This window comes from Bubalus kerabau, chromosome 6 (assembly GCF_029407905.1).
Source record: "Bubalus kerabau isolate K-KA32 ecotype Philippines breed swamp buffalo chromosome 6, PCC_UOA_SB_1v2, whole genome shotgun sequence".
In the NCBI taxonomy this organism is placed as follows: Eukaryota; Metazoa; Chordata; class Mammalia; order Artiodactyla; family Bovidae; genus Bubalus; species Bubalus kerabau.
The window spans coordinates 4,995,214-5,012,351 of NC_073629.1; the positions used below are offsets into that span (position 1 = coordinate 4,995,214).

The window sequence follows — 17,138 nt, forward strand, 5'->3', positions numbered from 1 at the left end:
TATAAGTTATCTAGAGACGATTTGAAGTATATAGGAGGATGTACCTAGGTTATATGTAAATACTATGCTGTTTTATATAAGAGACTTGAGCACCTGTGGATTTTGGTATCTACAAGGGTCCTGGAACCAATCCCTACAAGGGTCCTGGAACCAATCCCTTTAATAGATGTTGAGAGACAACATTGTATCAAAAACATCAGTAGAAATTATGACCCATAGGAAAACATTCTACCTTTTTATATTTAAAAGCAAAATGTGTGGATAAACAATAAGGTCCTATTGTATAGCACAGGGAATTATATTCAACATCCTGTGATAAACCATAATAGAAGAGAATATGAAAGAGAATATACATGTATAACAAAGTCATTTTGCTGTAGAACAGAAATTAGCACAGCATTGTAAATCAACTATACTTCAATAAAAAAAATTTTTTTAAAGGGAAATGTGTCTGGCAGACTCAGCTAGCTGTATGTCCCAACAAATATTCATTCCTATAAATCACAATTTATTTTGACAGCAAAGTACCTGGCAAATAACTAAATCTCCCAGGCCTCCTTTGCATTTAGGCGAGGTCAAGTGTCATAATTCTGGGCAATGGGATAAAAGAAACTTAGTGGCCTGAGCTTCTGAGAAAGCTTTTAGCACTAACACTGGACAATTTAGCATACTCATGCCTTTTTCCCTGTCTTATTTATTGCTTGAACATGGAGGTAATACCTGGAGGTAAAATTGCCATCTTTAGACCATGAGAATGAAAGGTGTTGCTACAGATGGTGGAAAAGGAATCTAGAAATGGCTTAGATCCTGAGTGATTTCCTTGAAAACCACAGTGGTTTTTTAGAAGCTTTGCATTTGGATAATGTTCAAATTCCTTTGCATAGCAGATTAGGACTTTCAAAATCTATTCCCATGTTATATCTATAGCCCTATTTCCCATCGTTGCTTCTATGCTGAACTTCTGCTTCCCAAGTGTGTCAAAAATAATTCTAGAAAACAGAAGGTGCTCTCTCTGAAGTATCTTTCTGTCTCTCTTCATTGGCTAAACCCAGCTCAAACTCCTTTCTGACTTCCTCAGGCAAAATTAATCATTAGTTCTTCTGGGACCCGTGTATGCTCTTCAGATAACCCTTTGTTTATGGGTGAGTATCTGCTAGTGGTCTGTGAGTGCCCTGAGGGGAGCTGCAGGGCCGGGATGGCTAGCCCGAGGAAGCATCTCAGCAGATCTAGGAAAGAGGAAAGAAAGGAGGGAGTTCAACTACAGGGTGTTTTCTTCTGTCCTTGTTTATTTTTTTCTAATTAATATTAAGTTGAGCCTCTGGCTTTATATACAAAGTTGAAATGTTTTCAGACAATTATTTTTGAAGGGAGGGATTTATATTTCAGAAAAGAGTTTGACTACAAAGACACCTAAGATCCTTTCTAGCTCCAAAATTCTATTCAAAGTTATCTTCTTTGAAAGTGTTGTATCAGGAGATTTAAAATTCCAAAGTAGTAGAATTCAATTATACAACTAACTGCCCAAAAATTCTCTTTATATTTATATGTAGATAAAAATAAATTGAAATCAATGAACTTTACATTCCTGAATTAGCACTTTGGATTTTGACAAATTTCAAGGCAGCATAGAATAGTTAAATAGACTAAGTAATGATATGATACGATGGAAAATTTTATGTTTCTCTTCATTGCATCACATTTTATAAAGTTGATATTAAATATATAAGTTAATAGCAATATCTTTCTCAGATCAATATTAACCACTTACATTAGTTGGTATTAAAGGGTTGTTTTATCTGACATTTTCCCAAATTGTGAGGTAACTGAAAGCAAGGTATTACTTATCAAATAGGACAGAGAATAGAGAGGGGACACTGATTCACAATTCTGCTGGATTTAGTCTTCTTGTCTGGACAAATCAAGAGTGAAGGATAGATGAGAGCTGCTACACCTGTACCCATAACACCTTGCTTTCTCACAGGCAAAGGTGATACCTTTAACAACCTACACAAGTAAGGAGGGGCTCACTCTCTTTAATGGAGGCTTATTTAAGAACAGAAGAACTGAAATCTGTTTCTTTTTTTCACTATAGAATGAGACCCATCTGACTTAGTTCTCCAAGGCTACAAAAAGCAAGCAGTCGTGACTAGCCTGTATCTGACAAATACTCCTGACAATAACAACTGGAAAGAGTTAAATTAAAAAATCTGTTTGAAGGTATTTGAAAATTACTGAGCAAAGACCCAAGACCCTAGGATCCAGAAGACAAGGAAAGTTCTGAGAGGTAAGGCTAGCTTCCGGCTTTGTTTTGCCTTTCGGGTCATTTGCTAATTTTTAAGTGGCTGTCAAGAGACTGAGAAACTGAATAAATAGTCTCACAGTGTTAGGAAGATTTAAAAATTACAGTTCAGGCCCGCTAAGAGGGAAGGAGTATGGTATATGCCTCTGTGCTATATTAGAAAAAGGTGATTCAAAACCTAGAAGAGCCCTCACAAAACATGAAATCCAGATTCTAATTAGCACAATTACAGGTTGGGTTAAATTGATTTGACTCTGTCTATCTGCCTCTCAGAAGTGAAAACGCATCCTTTCCAGAAATATCTGACGTCAGTCTGAGTCTCATGTTACCTCTACAATTTTTCATACACATTAATCATTAATTAAAAAAAATAATAGGCATACTGATAAACAAGGCCAAATAAGCAAAAACCAAGAGAAAAAATAGATACATATCAGACCCACAGAGGAGTTTCAGATATTAGAGTTATTGCATGTAGACTTTAAAATGTGTGATTTATATGTTCAAGAAAATATAAAAAAATATGGAGAAATTTGGTAGAGAATTGTAATCTATAACCAAAAAGAAATCCTAGAATTGAGCAGCCTAATAACTAAAATTTAGAGTGCAATTCACAATTTACCAGTAAAATAGATGTAGCTGAAGAGAGGACTGTAACCCAGGAGATGTCAGTAGACCGAAGCGTAGAAAGAAGAAAGATGGATATTACAGGAAAGATCATATGATATAAATGGGATATAATGACAGGCTTAATATACATGTAATTGGAGTTGTAAAAGGAGATGAGAGATATAGTAGGTCAAAAGCCGTGTTTGAAATGAAATGGGCTTCGTTATACACTCATCACCATGCATTAACATGCTAAATGACACACCCACCAGTGCCAGGACAGTTCTGAGACCAATCATGAAAGGTCAGATAGAGGGTGGTGCCCAGTTCCTGGAAACTCTGCCCCTTCCCCAAAACCGCTGGAATAATCTGCCTATTCATTAGCCTATGAAATTACCCAGCCCATAAAAACTAACCACCCTTTATTTTAGGGTCTCTACACAACTGAAGCGACTTAGCAGCAGCAGCAGCAGTCTTCTGAGATGGGCCACACTCTATTGTGAAGTGTGTTTCTCCTAAGGCTGTTCTTCTCTTTTGAGATGGATCGCATGCTGTCCATGAAATGTGTGTTGATGTTGTTTAGTCACTCAGTCATGTCTGACTTTGTGCAACTCCATAGACTGCGGCATACCACGCTCCCCTGTTCTTTGCCATCTCCTGAAGTTTGCTCAAACTCACATCCATTGAAATCTATCAGAGGGCAGACAGAATGAAAACCACAATCACAGAAGACTAACCAAACTGATCACACGGACTACAGCCCTGTCTAACTCAATGAAACTCTGAGCCAGGCCATGTAGGGCCACCCAAGACGGACGGGTCATGGTGGAGAGTTCTGACAAAATGTGGTCCACTGGAGAAGGGAATGGCAAACCACTTTAGCATTCTTGCCTTGAGAACCCCATGAACAGTATGAAAAGGCAAAAAGATACGAAATGTGTACGTTTGTAAACAAACCCAGTTCTTACCTATTAAAAAAAGAAGAAAAGAAGAAAGAAAAGAAATGGGCTGAAACTTTCTAAAGCCATGTAAGACATCAAGCCAAAAATTTAAGAATACTTGTGAACTCCAAGCATGATAAATTAAAAGAAAACTATATCGAGGCACATGATAGTATATATAACTACTGAAAACCGATGAAAAAGGAAATCTAAGAACGGTCAAAGAAATACATGCTGCTGCTGCTAAGTCGCTTCAGTCGTGTCCGACTCTGTGCAACCCCATAGATGGCAGCCCACCAGGCTCCCCTGTCCCTGGGATTCTCTAGGCAAGAACACTTGAGTGGGTTGCCATTTCCTTCTCCAATGCAGGAAAGTGAAAAGTGAAAGTGAAGTCGCTCAGTCGTGTCCGACTCTTAGCAACCCCATGGACTACAGCCTACCAGGCTCCTCCGTCCATGGGATTTTCCAGGCAAGAGTACTGGAGTCGGGTGCCATTGCGTTCTCCGAGAGAAATACATACATTACTTTTTTTTGGCTGCACGTCATGGCTTGTGGGATTTTAGTTCCCCCACCAGGGACTGAACTATTGAACTCAGTTCCTTGGCAGTGAAAATCCTGTGTCCTAACCACTGGACTGCCAGGGAACTCCCTCATATATTACTTTCAACAATAAGACTGACAGCTTACTTCTTCTTTTTTTTTTTTTGGACAGCTTACTTCTTAGTAGGAGCATTTTAGGCCAAAAGATGGGAGTAATCATTGTAAACCACTGAATCAAAATAAGAGCTAAAGTAGATATCTGTTAACTAGCGGGGGAAAAAACAACTTTTCTAGGGATATTAAAGAAAAGAGAGTAAGAGATAATGATATCCTATGCTGCTTTTCAGGAACCACAAAATAGATTGGGAGCTCCATGAAAGCTCTTCTCTTGGAGTGTATCAATACTTACAAAACTTGTAGAATAAATGAAGAATTTGGAGTAACTGTTCAACTCACTATACTTGGGTTATATTGAAGTTGCTCCAATGCACAAGTTAAATGAAATATTTTCTTGTAGGTCCCACTGCTTCCAGTTATGTTATAGAGAGCAAATTATTTAATCCTTTGTAGTAATTTCCATACCAAATAACCACAAACCAGGTGACTTAAAAGAGCAGAAATTTATTCTCTTAGTTCTAGAGGTTAGAAGTTCAAAATCAAGGTATTACTGAGGCTATCCTCCTTCTGAAGAATCCAGGGAGAAAACTTCTTTGAGCCTTCCCAGTTTTTGGAGGTTGCTGGCAATCCTTGGTATCCTTTGGCTTGTAGCTCCGTTATTCCAAATTCTGCCTCCCATGTCACATGGCCATCTTCACTCTGGGTGTATCTATGTCCTCATTGGATTTAGAACATCAGAGGTTGGATTTAGGCCCATCCTAATCAAGTGTGATCTTCTCTTAAAAGGATTACATATGCACCCATGCATGCTAAGTTGCTTCAGTTCAGATCAATTCAGTTCAGTCGCTCAGTCTTGTCCAACCCTTTACAACCCCATGGACTGCAGCACTCCAGGCCTCCCTGTCCATCACCAACTCCCAGAGTTTACTCAAACTCATCTCCATTGAGTTGGTGATGCCATCCAACCATCTCATCCTCTGTTGTCTCCTTCTCCTCCTGCCTTCAATCTTTCCCAGCATCAGGATTTTTTCAAATGAGTCAGTTCTTTGCATCAGGTGGCCAAAGTATTGCAGTTTCAGCTTCAGCATCAGTCCTTCCAGTGAATATTCAGGACTGATCTCCTTTAGGATGGACTGGTTGGATCTCCTTGCAGTTCAAGGGACTCTCAAGAGTCTTCTCCAACACCACAGTTCAAAAGCTTCAATTCTTCCGAGTTCAGCTTTCTTTACAGTCCAACCCTCACATTCATACATGACTACTGGAAAAACCATAGCCTTGACTAGACTGACATTTTTGGCAAAGTAATGTCTCTGCTTTTGAATATGCTGTTTAGGTTGGTCATAACTTTCCTTCCAAGGAATAAGCATCTTTTAATTTCATGGCTGCATTCACCATCCGCAGTGATTTTGGAGCCCCCCAAAATAAAGTCAGCTACTATTTCCACTGTTTCCCCATTTATTTGCCATGAAGTGATGGAACTGGATGCCATGATCTTAGTTTTCATGATCTCAGTTGGCTTTAAGCCAACTTATTCATTCTCCTCTTTCACTTTCATCACGAGGCTCTTTAGTTCTTCTTCACTTTCTGCCATAAGTAGGGTGTCATCTGCATATCTGAGATTATTGATATTTCTCCCAGCAATCTTGATTCCAGCTTGAGCTTCATCCAGCCCAGCGTTTCTCATGGTGTACTCTGCATATAAGTTAAGTAAGCAGGGTGACAATATACAGCCTTGACGTACTCCTTTTCCTATTTGGAACCAGCCTGTTGTTCCATGTCCAGTTCTAACTGTTGCTTCCTGACCTGTATACAGATTTCTCAAGAGGTTGGTCAGGTGGTCTGGTATTCCCATCTCTTTCAGAAAGTTCCACAGTTTATTGTAATCCACAAAGTGGAAGGCATTGGTATAGTTATTAAAGCAGAAATAGGTGTTTTTCTGGAACTCTCTTGCTTTTTTGACGATCCATTGGATGTTGGTAATTTGATCTCTGGTTCCTCTGCCTTTTCTAAAACCAGCTTGAACATCTGGGTGGTTCAAGGTTCACGTATTGCTGAAGCCTGGCTTGGAGAATTTTGAGCATTACTTTACTAGCGTGTGGGATGAGTACAATTGTGCGGTAGTTTGAGCATTCTTTGGCATTGCCTTCCTTTGGGATTGGAATGAAAACTGACTTTTTCCAGTCCCGTGGCCACTGCTGAGTTTTCCAAATTTGCTGGCATATTGAGTGCATCACTTTCACAGCATCATCTTTCAGGATTTGAAATAGCTCAACTGGAATGACGTCACCTCCACTAGCTTTGTTCGTAGTGATGCTTTCTAAAGCCCACTGGACTTCACATTCCAGGATGTCTGGCTCTAGGTGAGAGATCACACCATCATGATTATCTGGGTCTTGAAGATCTTTTTTGTACAGTTCTTCTGTGTATTCTCACCCCCTCTTTTAAAAATCTTCTGTTTCTGTTAGGTCCATACAATTTCTGTCCTTTATTGATCCCATCTTTGTGTGAAATGTTCCCTTGGTATCTCTAATTTTGTTGAAGAAATCTCTAGTCTTTCCCATTCTATTATTTTCCTCTATTTCTTTGTACTGATCACTGAGGAAGGCTTTCTTATCTCTCCTTGCTATTCTTTGGAACTCTGCATTCAAATGGGTATATCTTTCCTTTTCTCCTTTGTTTTTCGCCTCTCTTTTCACAGCTATTTGTAAGGCTTCCCCAGACACCCATTTTGCTTTTTTGCATTTCCTTTCCATGGGGTTGGTCCTGATCTCTGTCTCCTGTACAATGTCACGAACCTCCGTCCATAGTTCTTCAGGTACTCTATCAGATCTAGTCCCTTAAATCTATTTCTCACTTCCACTGTATAATCATAAGGGATTTGAATTAGGTCATACATGAATGGTCTAGTGGTTTTCCCTATTTTCTTCAATTTAAGTCTGAATTTGGCAATAAGAAGTTGATGGTCTGAGCCACAGTCAGTTCCTGGTCTTGTTTTTGCTGACTGTATAGTGTTTCTCCATCTTTGGCTACAGAGAATATAATCAGTCTGATTTCAGTGTTGACCATCTGGTGATGTCCATGTACAGAGTCTTCTCTTGTGTTGTTGGAAGAGGGTGTTTGCTATGACCAGTGCGTTCTCTTAGCAAAACTCTATTAGCCTTTGTCCTGCTTCATTCTGTATGCCAAGGCCAAATTTGCCTGTTACTCCAGGTGTTTCTTGACTTCCTACGTTTGCTTTCCAGTCCCCTATAATGAAAAGAACATCTTTTTTGGGTGTTAGTTCTAAGTTGCTTCAGTTGTGTCCAACTTTGAGGGATCCTAAGGACTATAGCCCTCAGGCTTCTCTGTCCATGGGATTCTCTGGGAAAGAATACTGGAGTAAGCTGCCATGCACTCCCCCAGGGAATCATCCCAACCCAGACATCCAACCGGAGTCTCTTACTCCACCATTGGCATGTGAGTTCTTTACCACTAGCGCCACCTGGGAAGCCCAGGATTACATATGCAAAGACCGTATTTGCAAATAAAGTCACCTTTATAGGTAACTGGAGTAAGGACTTCAACATATTTTAGTGAGGACAGAATTCAATACACTATATCTCTGAACCTCAGTGTCCTCTTCCATAAGATAAATATTACAGTGCCAATCTTGAAGGGAAGTGTTGCTATGAGCAATAATTTTTAATGCGGAAGACTTGTAATAAATGAGTAATAAATTCTAAAGGCAAATGTTAAAAATCAATTAGTACATAAAAAATGGTAAATAAATACATATTGATAGAGTGAGGAAGGGGCAAAATGATTGAAAGATCCTACTCAGTCTACTTCCTGAAAGTCTATCTCAATGAAGAATCTTCGTTTTTCTTCAAGAGACTCTAATAGTCAATAGTCTAGTATAAAAAGGAAACTAAGAAAATGTAATTATTAAAGACACAGCTGAATAAAAATTTTCAGCCCATCTTTCCTTCAAGTTAAGGTTTGGCACATCCCTATGTTTTTCCATTCCTATTTCTGCCATCAGCAAGATGTGCTGACATTAGTTACATTGTTACATTGCTTAATTTATCTTTGCCTGGATTTCCCCATTTACAAAACAAGAGATTCAGATCCTGTTTCAATTAGAAGACAAGTGAAGGAAAATACAACCAAGAGTGGCTTAAATAAATAGGAATTTTATCTTTTTTATTGTGATACTGTGATAGGAGGAGAAATATATACATATTTGGTGTTTGGCTCCATTTCCTGGCACAAAGTTCCTAAAACCCTTGTAATTTCCTGAGTGATAGAGCTGATAGGAGCATCTTTTGTTATACTATTTGGTCTTAGCATCCTCCCCCAACTGCATTTGGTAACACAAAATCTTCTAAAATCCTTGGAATCTCCAGAGTGATGAAGATCTTCTTGTATGCTACCAAGATAACTGGTGGCATTGATCCTCCTAGATAGCTTTAGGGTGGGAGTTGGTTGCCAGAAACTTGTTGTTGTCCCTAAGTGTGTCCGACTCTTTGTGAATCCAAGGACTGTAGCGCACCAGGCTCACCAGCCCTTCACTATTTCCCAGAGTTTGTCCACATTCAAGTCCATTGAGTAGGTAATGCTATCTAAGCACTCATCCACTTCTGTCCCCTTCTCCTTTTGCCTTCAGTCTTTCCTAGCATCAGGGTCTTTTCTAGTTGGTAAACAGGTAGTCAGGTAGACAAAGCATTGAAGCTTCAGATCAACATCAGTCCTTCCAATGGATATTTAGAGTTGATTTCCTTTAGGATTAACTGGTTTGATCTCCTTGCAGTCCAAGGGACTCTCAAGAATCTTCTCCAGCACCGCAATTCAAAAGCATCAGTTCTTTGGCATGCAGCCTTCTTTATGGTCCAACTTGCACATTCATACATGACTGTTGGAAAAATCATAGCTTTGACTATATGGACTTTTGTCAGCAAAGTGATGTCTCTGCTTCTTAATATGTGTCTAGGTTTGTCATAACTGTCCTTCCAAGGAGCAAGTGTCTTTTAATTTCATGGCTGCAGTCACCATCTGCAGTGATTTTGGGCCCCAAGAAAATAAAATCTGTCACTGCTTCTGTTTTTTCTCCTTCTATTGACCATGAAGTGATGGGACTGGCTGTCATGGTCTTAGTTTTTTGAATGTTGAGTTTCAAACCAGCTTTTTCATTCTCCTCTTTCACCCTCATCAAGAGGCTCTTTATTTCCACTTTACTTTCTGCCATTAGTGTGATATTATCTGTATATCTGAGGTTGTTGATATTTCTCCCAGTAATCTTGATTCCAGCTTGTGATTCATCCAGCTGGACATTTTGCATGATGTAGTCTGCACAGAAGTTAAATAAGTGTGGTGATGATATAGAGCCCTAATATACTCCTTTCTCAATTTTGAACCACTTGGTTGTTCCATGTCTGGTTCTAACTGTTGCTTCTTGACCTGCATACATATGGTCCTTCCATCTCTAAGAATTTTCCACAGTTTGCTGTGTCCAAATAGTCAAAGACTTTAGTGTAGTCTATGAAGCATAAGTAGATTCTTTCCTGAAACTCCCTTGCTTTCTCTATGATTCAATGAATGTTGGCAATTTGATTTCTGATTCCTTTGCCTTTTCTAAATCCAGCTTATACATCTGAAATTTCTTGGTTCATGTACTGCTGAAACCTAGCTTCTAAGACTCTGAGCATAACCTTGATAGCATGTGAAATGCCAGAAATATCAAACATTATTAAAGAATTGGAAGTATCAGCCCATCTCTGACCTCTAATTAGCTGCAGATTGAATTAATCATCAATGGCCAATGATGTCTACCGAATAGAACCTCCAATAGAATCCTAAAAGGTGAATTTCAGAGAACTTTCAGGTCAGTGAACTCATGTTGATACTGGGAGGATGGTGCATCCCAGAGGGCACAGGAACTCTGAGCACTCCTTCTTCTAATGCTTAGCCTTATACAGCCTTCCCATTTGGCTGTTCCCGAGCTGTATCCTTTATAATAAGCCAGTGATAGTAAGTCATGTGTCTTCATGAGTTCTGTCAGCCATTTTAGCAATTTATCAAACCCAAGCAGGGGCTGTGGGAACCCCCGCTTTACAGCTGGTCAGTCGGGTATATGGGAGGTCTGAAGTGACAATCGGCGTCTGAAATGGAGTGGTCTTGTGGAACTGGTGGATCTGATGCTTACTCCAGGCAGATAGTTTCAGAATGAATTAAATTGTAGGCGTCCAAGCTGGTGTCAGAGAATTGACTGGTGAGAGGGAAAAAACCCTCAAACACTGGTGTCAGAAATGTTTTGTTGGTAGAAGTAGATCTTAGGGGACTTGGCAGTCCAGTGGTTAAGACTCTGCATTCTGTATGCGGGGGGCATGGATTCAATGCTTGGTCCAGGAATTAAGATCCTGCATACAGCACAGCATGGCCAAAATATAGAGAAAGAAACAGATATAATGTAGAAACAAAACTCAAAGAAAGACTGTTGCTGCCTTTAGGTCACATGTTCAATGATGCCCTTTGCCACTGAGACCCTTCTGTATTTCTGCTCAACTAGCCCTTGCCTTCTGTCTCTTATTATAAGACAGCTGCTAGAGCTCCAGTCCTTATATCTGTGTTAAGTCAGAAAGAGTGAGGGAGAGCAGTTATCACTCATCTTTGTCTGCCTTTATCTGTATGACAGAAGCTTTCCCAGAAATTCCAACAAACTTCACCTTAATATCATTGGTCAGAACTGGTCACGTGAACATCCTTAGCTATAAGGGAGGTTTCAAAAGCCTTAACCACAATAGTCACATTGGCTCAGCATATTATGATCCATCTGTTGACACTGGTCCATTGTGACCATAACCATTGTGACCAGGTTTCTCTTAACAAAGAAGAATAGAAGTGATGGGAGTGGATATGGAGAGATAGCTAACAGGATCCATCACAGGGCCCTTTGACTCTGTATTTTTAAAGTTCTGAATGGTGGGAAACTTCAAATCTGTCCAGTGTCCTGTGACAGAGTTTTAAATCACAACTTGTAAGTTTCTTGGATGTCTGCATCAACCTGGATAAATTAATTCAAGTCTAGATTCACTAGAATCCCTGGGACATTGGCCATATTATTAGATCCTAACCTCTATTATCTTCAACATCCAGCAAAGTATCTGCTTTACATATATTAATACTTCAGTACACGTTTAATGAGTCCACAGGTAAATTCTTAGACTCCCCGAAAAAGAGGGGATAATGAGGAAGAGGCACCTCATATTTAAATTATGGATTATGGCTGAAGATTGAACTCCAAGAGTCTTTCTGATTAGCGAAGGAGTGATCCAAAAAGTCAGGACACGTCCTTAGTTCTTCCAGGTTGAATAATACAGAATTCCATATAGACGTATTTCTATAAACAGTTAAGGACAACTTACTATAAATGTGTTATGCAGCTTATGAAGGTTATTAAAATACTATATTTCTAGAGTTCACTGAGGTTATTCAGAAGACTGCCACTCAAAGATTTGTTGTTGTTCAGTCACTAAGTTGTGTCCAACTCTGCAACCTCATGGACTGCAGCATGCTAGGCTTCCCTGTCTTCCACCATCTCCTGGAGTTTGCTCAAACTCATGTCCATTGAGTCAGTGATACCATCTCATCCTGTCATCCCCTTCTGCTACTGCCCTCAAACTTTCCCAGCATCAGAGTCTTTTCCAATGAGTCAGCTCTTCACATCAGGTGGCCAAAGTATTGGCGTTCATTCCTTCCAATGAATAGTCAGGATTGATTTCCTTTAGGATTGATTGGCTTGATCTCTTTGCAGTCCAGGGGACTCTCAAGAGTCTTCTCCAATACCACAATTCAAAAACATTAATTCTTCAGTGTGTTTTATTGTCTAGCTCTCACATCTGTACAGCGGAGAAGGCAATGGCACCCCACTCCAGTACTCTTGCCTGGAAAATCCCATGGACGGAGGAGCCTGGTAGGCTGCAGTCCATGGGGTTGCTACAAGTTGGACACGACTGAAGAGATTTAGCAGCAGCAGCAGCACATCTGTACATGACTACTGGAAAAATCATAACTTTGAATATATGGACTTTGTAGACAAAATGATGACTCTGCTTTTTAATATGCTGTCTATGTTTGCCATTGGTTTTCTTCCAAGGAGCAAGCTTTTTTAAAATTTCATGGCTGCAGTCACCATCTGCAGTGATTTTGGAGCCTAAGAAAATAGTCTCTCACAATTTCCATTGTTTCCCTATCTATTTGCCATGAAGTGATGGGACTGGATGCCATGATCTTCATTTATTGAATGTTGAGTTTTAAGCCAGCTTTTTCACTCTCCTCTTTCACCTTCATCAAGAAGCTCTTTAATTCCTCTTTGCTTTCTGCCATAAGGGTGGTGTCATTTGCATATCTGAGGTTATTGATATTTCTCCCAGCAATCTTGATTCCAGCTTGTGTTTCATCCAGACCAACATTTTGCATGATGTACTCTGCATATAAGTTAAATAAGCAGGGTGACAGTATACAGGCTTTATGTATTCCTTTCCCAATTTGGAACCAGTCTGTTGTTCCATGTTGGGTTCTAACTGTTGCCTCTTGACCTGCATACAGGTTTTCCAGGAAGCAGATAAGGTGGTTTGTATTCCTACCTCTTTAAGAATTTTCCACCCAAAGATTGGCAAGGTTATTATTGCATTTGCATACAAGTATGTATTTGGATGGGCTTCCCAGATGGCGCTAGTGGTAAAGAACCCACCTACCAATGCAGATGTAAGAGGGTTCAATCCCTGGGTAGGGGAGATCCCCTGGAGAAGGAAATGGGAGCTCACTCTGGTATTCTTGCCTGGAGAATCCCATGGACAGAGGAGCCTGGTGGGCTATGGTCCATATGGTTGCAAAGAGTCAGACAGGACTGAAGTGACTTAGCATAGCACAGCACATATATTTGGAATTCTAACAAATTTCTGGCGGGACACTTTGAAATAGGGCATCATATCTTGACTGAGTTGTATTTTTTACATTTAATTCTTCTTCATTTTTTAAAAATCAAAGTATTATATATATAGTATTAAATGTCAAATTGTACTTCAAGGCCTTTGACCAAAAGTAATGATCCTCTTTCTCTTTTCATCAGAATTACATTTCCCAGAAGTGACAATAATAAGCAGTGTTAGTTGTTCCTTCTGGCATTTTTTTTAATGCTTCTATATTTCTAACTAACACACTTAAACTACTGTTTTTTTCTTTTTTAATCAAGACTTTATGCATTAATTTCCTATTGTATTGCCTTTTATTCATTGTCCTGGGCATTTACTAGGCCTTTCTATCTGGAATCTTATATTATTTGGTGGAAATTTTCCTATATTGTTTCTGTGAAATTGTGATTTGTGATGTGAAATATATGCTTGATCCTTGTCCCTTCCTGACAGAGAAGGCCTAAAACTCTTGGATTTTCCCAAATGATAAGAGCAATAAAAGTGAAAGTGAAAAAAAACAGGCGGAAAGGGTCTTTTGTTATTCAAAACATGGCTATTTCTACCACACTTAAATTTAAGTTAATGAGGCAAATTTTGGAAAGCCCCTAATGATGGAAGGGCGCTGGTTGCCAGAGAAACAAACTAGATGAGAGGATTTGAATTTTCAGCCCTACCTGTTATCTCCAGAGAGGAAAGAGGAGCAGGAAATTGACTTAATCACCAATTGCAATCATTTAATCAATTATACCTACATAATTGCTTCCCAGGTGGCGCTAGTGGTAAAGAATCTGCCTGCCAATGCAGGAGACGTAAGAGATTAGGCTTAGATCCCTAGGTAGGGAAGATCCCCTGGAGGAGGGCACGGCAACTGGCTCCAGGATTGTTGCATGGAGAATCCCACGGACAGAGGAGCCTGGTTGGCTATGGTCCATAGGGTCGCAAAGAGTTCGACGTGACTGAAGCGATTTAGCACACATGCATGCTCACACACATCTACATAATGAATCCTTTTGAAAACCCTAACCTAAGGATCTGGAGAGCTTCCAGGTGGGTGAACACATGCAGTGCTTGAAAAGTGGTGAACCTGGAGAGGGCAGTGAATATTTGCACTGCTCCTCCCACTTTCCCTGTGTCTTTTCCTAGGCATCTCTTCCATCTGGCTGTTCTTGAGTTGTATCCTTTTGTAATAAACCGGAGGTCTAGTAAGTAAACTCTTTTCCTGAGGTCCATGAGCTTCTAGCAAAGTATCATATCCAAGGAGGGCACCAGGGAAACTTGAAACCAGTCATCCAGAAGCACCTGGAATTTGGGATTGGTGTCTGAAGTGGGAGGGGCAGCTTGTATGATTGATCTCTTACCTTGTGGGATGTGATGTTAATTACAGGTAGATAGTATCAGAATTGAATTCTACTGAGTTGAATTGTAAATAGCCAACAGAGCAGATGTATGGAGAATTGGAGAACTGGATGGTGTGGAAAATACCCTTCTCATGCCCCCAGTATGGTGGCCAGAAGTACTGAGGGTAAAGAGAAAAAAACTAGACTTTTTCCTGCTCAAATCCTCTGATAATTTCTTTCCATCTTTTCTCTCTTTTTGGAACTTCTATTTGTTTGATATCATACCTCCTCCTGGTTGAGTATCTAAAATTTTCCCACCATTTTCCTTCAGGTTAATTTTCTTTCCTTCTTTGTTTTTTTTTTTTGGTTTTATTCTACTGTTTTGGGAGATTCTTTAAATTTTTCCAAGCCAGCTATTTTTTAATGTCTATTATTTTACTTTTATCCATTATACTTTCTTTTATAATTAAACTTAAAAAAAAACTTAAAGGATAATTGCTTTACAGAATTTTGTTGCTTTCTGTCAAACATCAACATGAATGAGCCTTAGGAATACATATATCCCCTCCCTCTTGAACTTCCCTCCCATCTCCCTCTCCATCCCTCCCCTCTGCATTGATACAGAGCCCTTATTTGAGTTTCTGGGGTCATACAGGAAATTCCCATTGGCTATCTATTTAACATATGGTAATGTTAGTTTCAATGTTACTGTCTCCATACATTTCACCTTCTCCTCCCACCCAACCCCGTGTCCATAAGTCTTCTCTATGTCAGTTTCTCCATTACTGTCCTGCAAATAAATTCATCAATACCATCTTTCTAGTTTCCATATATATGCATTAGCATATGATGTTTATCTTTCTTTTTCTGACTTACTTCATTTAGTATAATAGGCTCCAGGTTCATTCAACTCATTAAAAGTGACTCAAATGCATTCCTTTTTATGGCTGAGTAATATTTCATTGTATATATGAACATATATAAAAAACATTGTACGAACATGAACATTGAAATATATGTGTGTTTTTCAATTTTTGTCTCCTCAGGAGACAAAGTGCCTAGGAGTGGGATTGTTGGGTCATATGCTGGCTTTATTTATATATAGTTTTTTAAGGAATCTCCATACCGTCTTCCATAGTGGCTGTATCAATTTATATTCCCACCAACAGTGCAAGAGGGTTCCCCTTTTTCCACACCCTCTCCAGCATTAATTGTTTATAGACTTTTTGATGATGGCCATCCTGACTGGTGTGAGGTGATATCTCATTGTAGTTTTGATTTGCATTTCTCTAATAATGACCAACCTAGACAGCATATTAAAAAACAGAGACATTACTTTACCAACAAAGGTCCATCTAGTCAAAGCTATGGTTTTTCTGGTAGTCATGTATAGATGTGAGAGTTGGACTTTAAAGAAAGCTTAGTGCCAAAGAATTGATGTTATTGAACTGTGGTGTTGGAGAAGACTCTTTGAAAGTCTCTTGGACTGCAAGGAGATCCAACCAATCAATCCTAAAGAAATCAGTCCTGAATATTCACTAGAAGGACTGGTGCTGAAGCTGAAGCTGTAATACTTTGGCCAACTGATGTGAAGAACTGACTCAGTGGAAAAGATCCTGCTGCTGGGCAAGACTGAAGGCAAGTGGAGAAGGGAATGACCGAGGATGAGATGGTTGGATGGCATCACTGACTCAAAGGACGTGAGTTTGAGCAAGCCCTGGGAGATGGTAATGGACAGGGAAGCCTGGGGTGCTGCAGTCCGTGGGGTCGCAAACAGTTGGACACCACTGAGTGACTGAACTGAATTGATGTTGAGGTAAGTTCCTTCTATGCCCATTTTTTGGAAGAGTTTTAATCATAAATAGGTGCTGAATTTTGTCAGAGGCTTTTTCTGCAAATATTGAGATTATCATATGGTTTTTATCTTTAAATTTGTTAATATGGTGTATCACATTGACTAATTTGTGTATATTGAAAAATCATTGCATTCCTGGAATGAACCCAACTTGATCATGGTGTATGAGCTTTTTGATGTGTTGCTGAATTCTGTTTGCTAAAATTTTGTTGAGGATTTTTGCATCTCTGTTCATCAGTGATATTGGCCTGTATTTTTCTTTTGTGTGTGTGTTGCCTTTGTCTGGTTTTGGTATCAGGGTGGCGGTGGCCTCATAGAATGAGTTTGGAAGTATTCCTTCCTCTGCAGTTTTTTGGAAGAGTTTTAGGAGGATAGGCATTACTTGTCTCTAAATGTTTAATAGAATTCTCCTGTGAAGCCATCTGGTCCCGGGCTTTTGTTTTTTGTTGAAGGGAGATTTTTAAATCTCAAAACAGCTTCAATTTTAGTGCT

The 17,138-nt window shown here is 39.5% G+C and overlaps 1 long non-coding RNA gene across 4 annotated transcripts in view; it reads left to right on the forward strand.

Moving 5' to 3' along the window:
• The first annotated feature begins 608 nt into the window (after positions 1-608).
• LOC129656582 (uncharacterized) overlaps positions 609-17,138 on the forward strand; it is a 41,121-nt gene continuing 24,591 nt past the window's right edge. The window contains exons 1-3 of one of the 4 annotated variants that reach the window (XR_008716406.1): positions 649-726; positions 1,079-1,142; positions 2,093-2,284. This is a non-coding gene — a long non-coding RNA (uncharacterized LOC129656582). The other 3 variants (XR_008716405.1, XR_008716407.1, XR_008716404.1) reach the window with 3 other exon arrangements.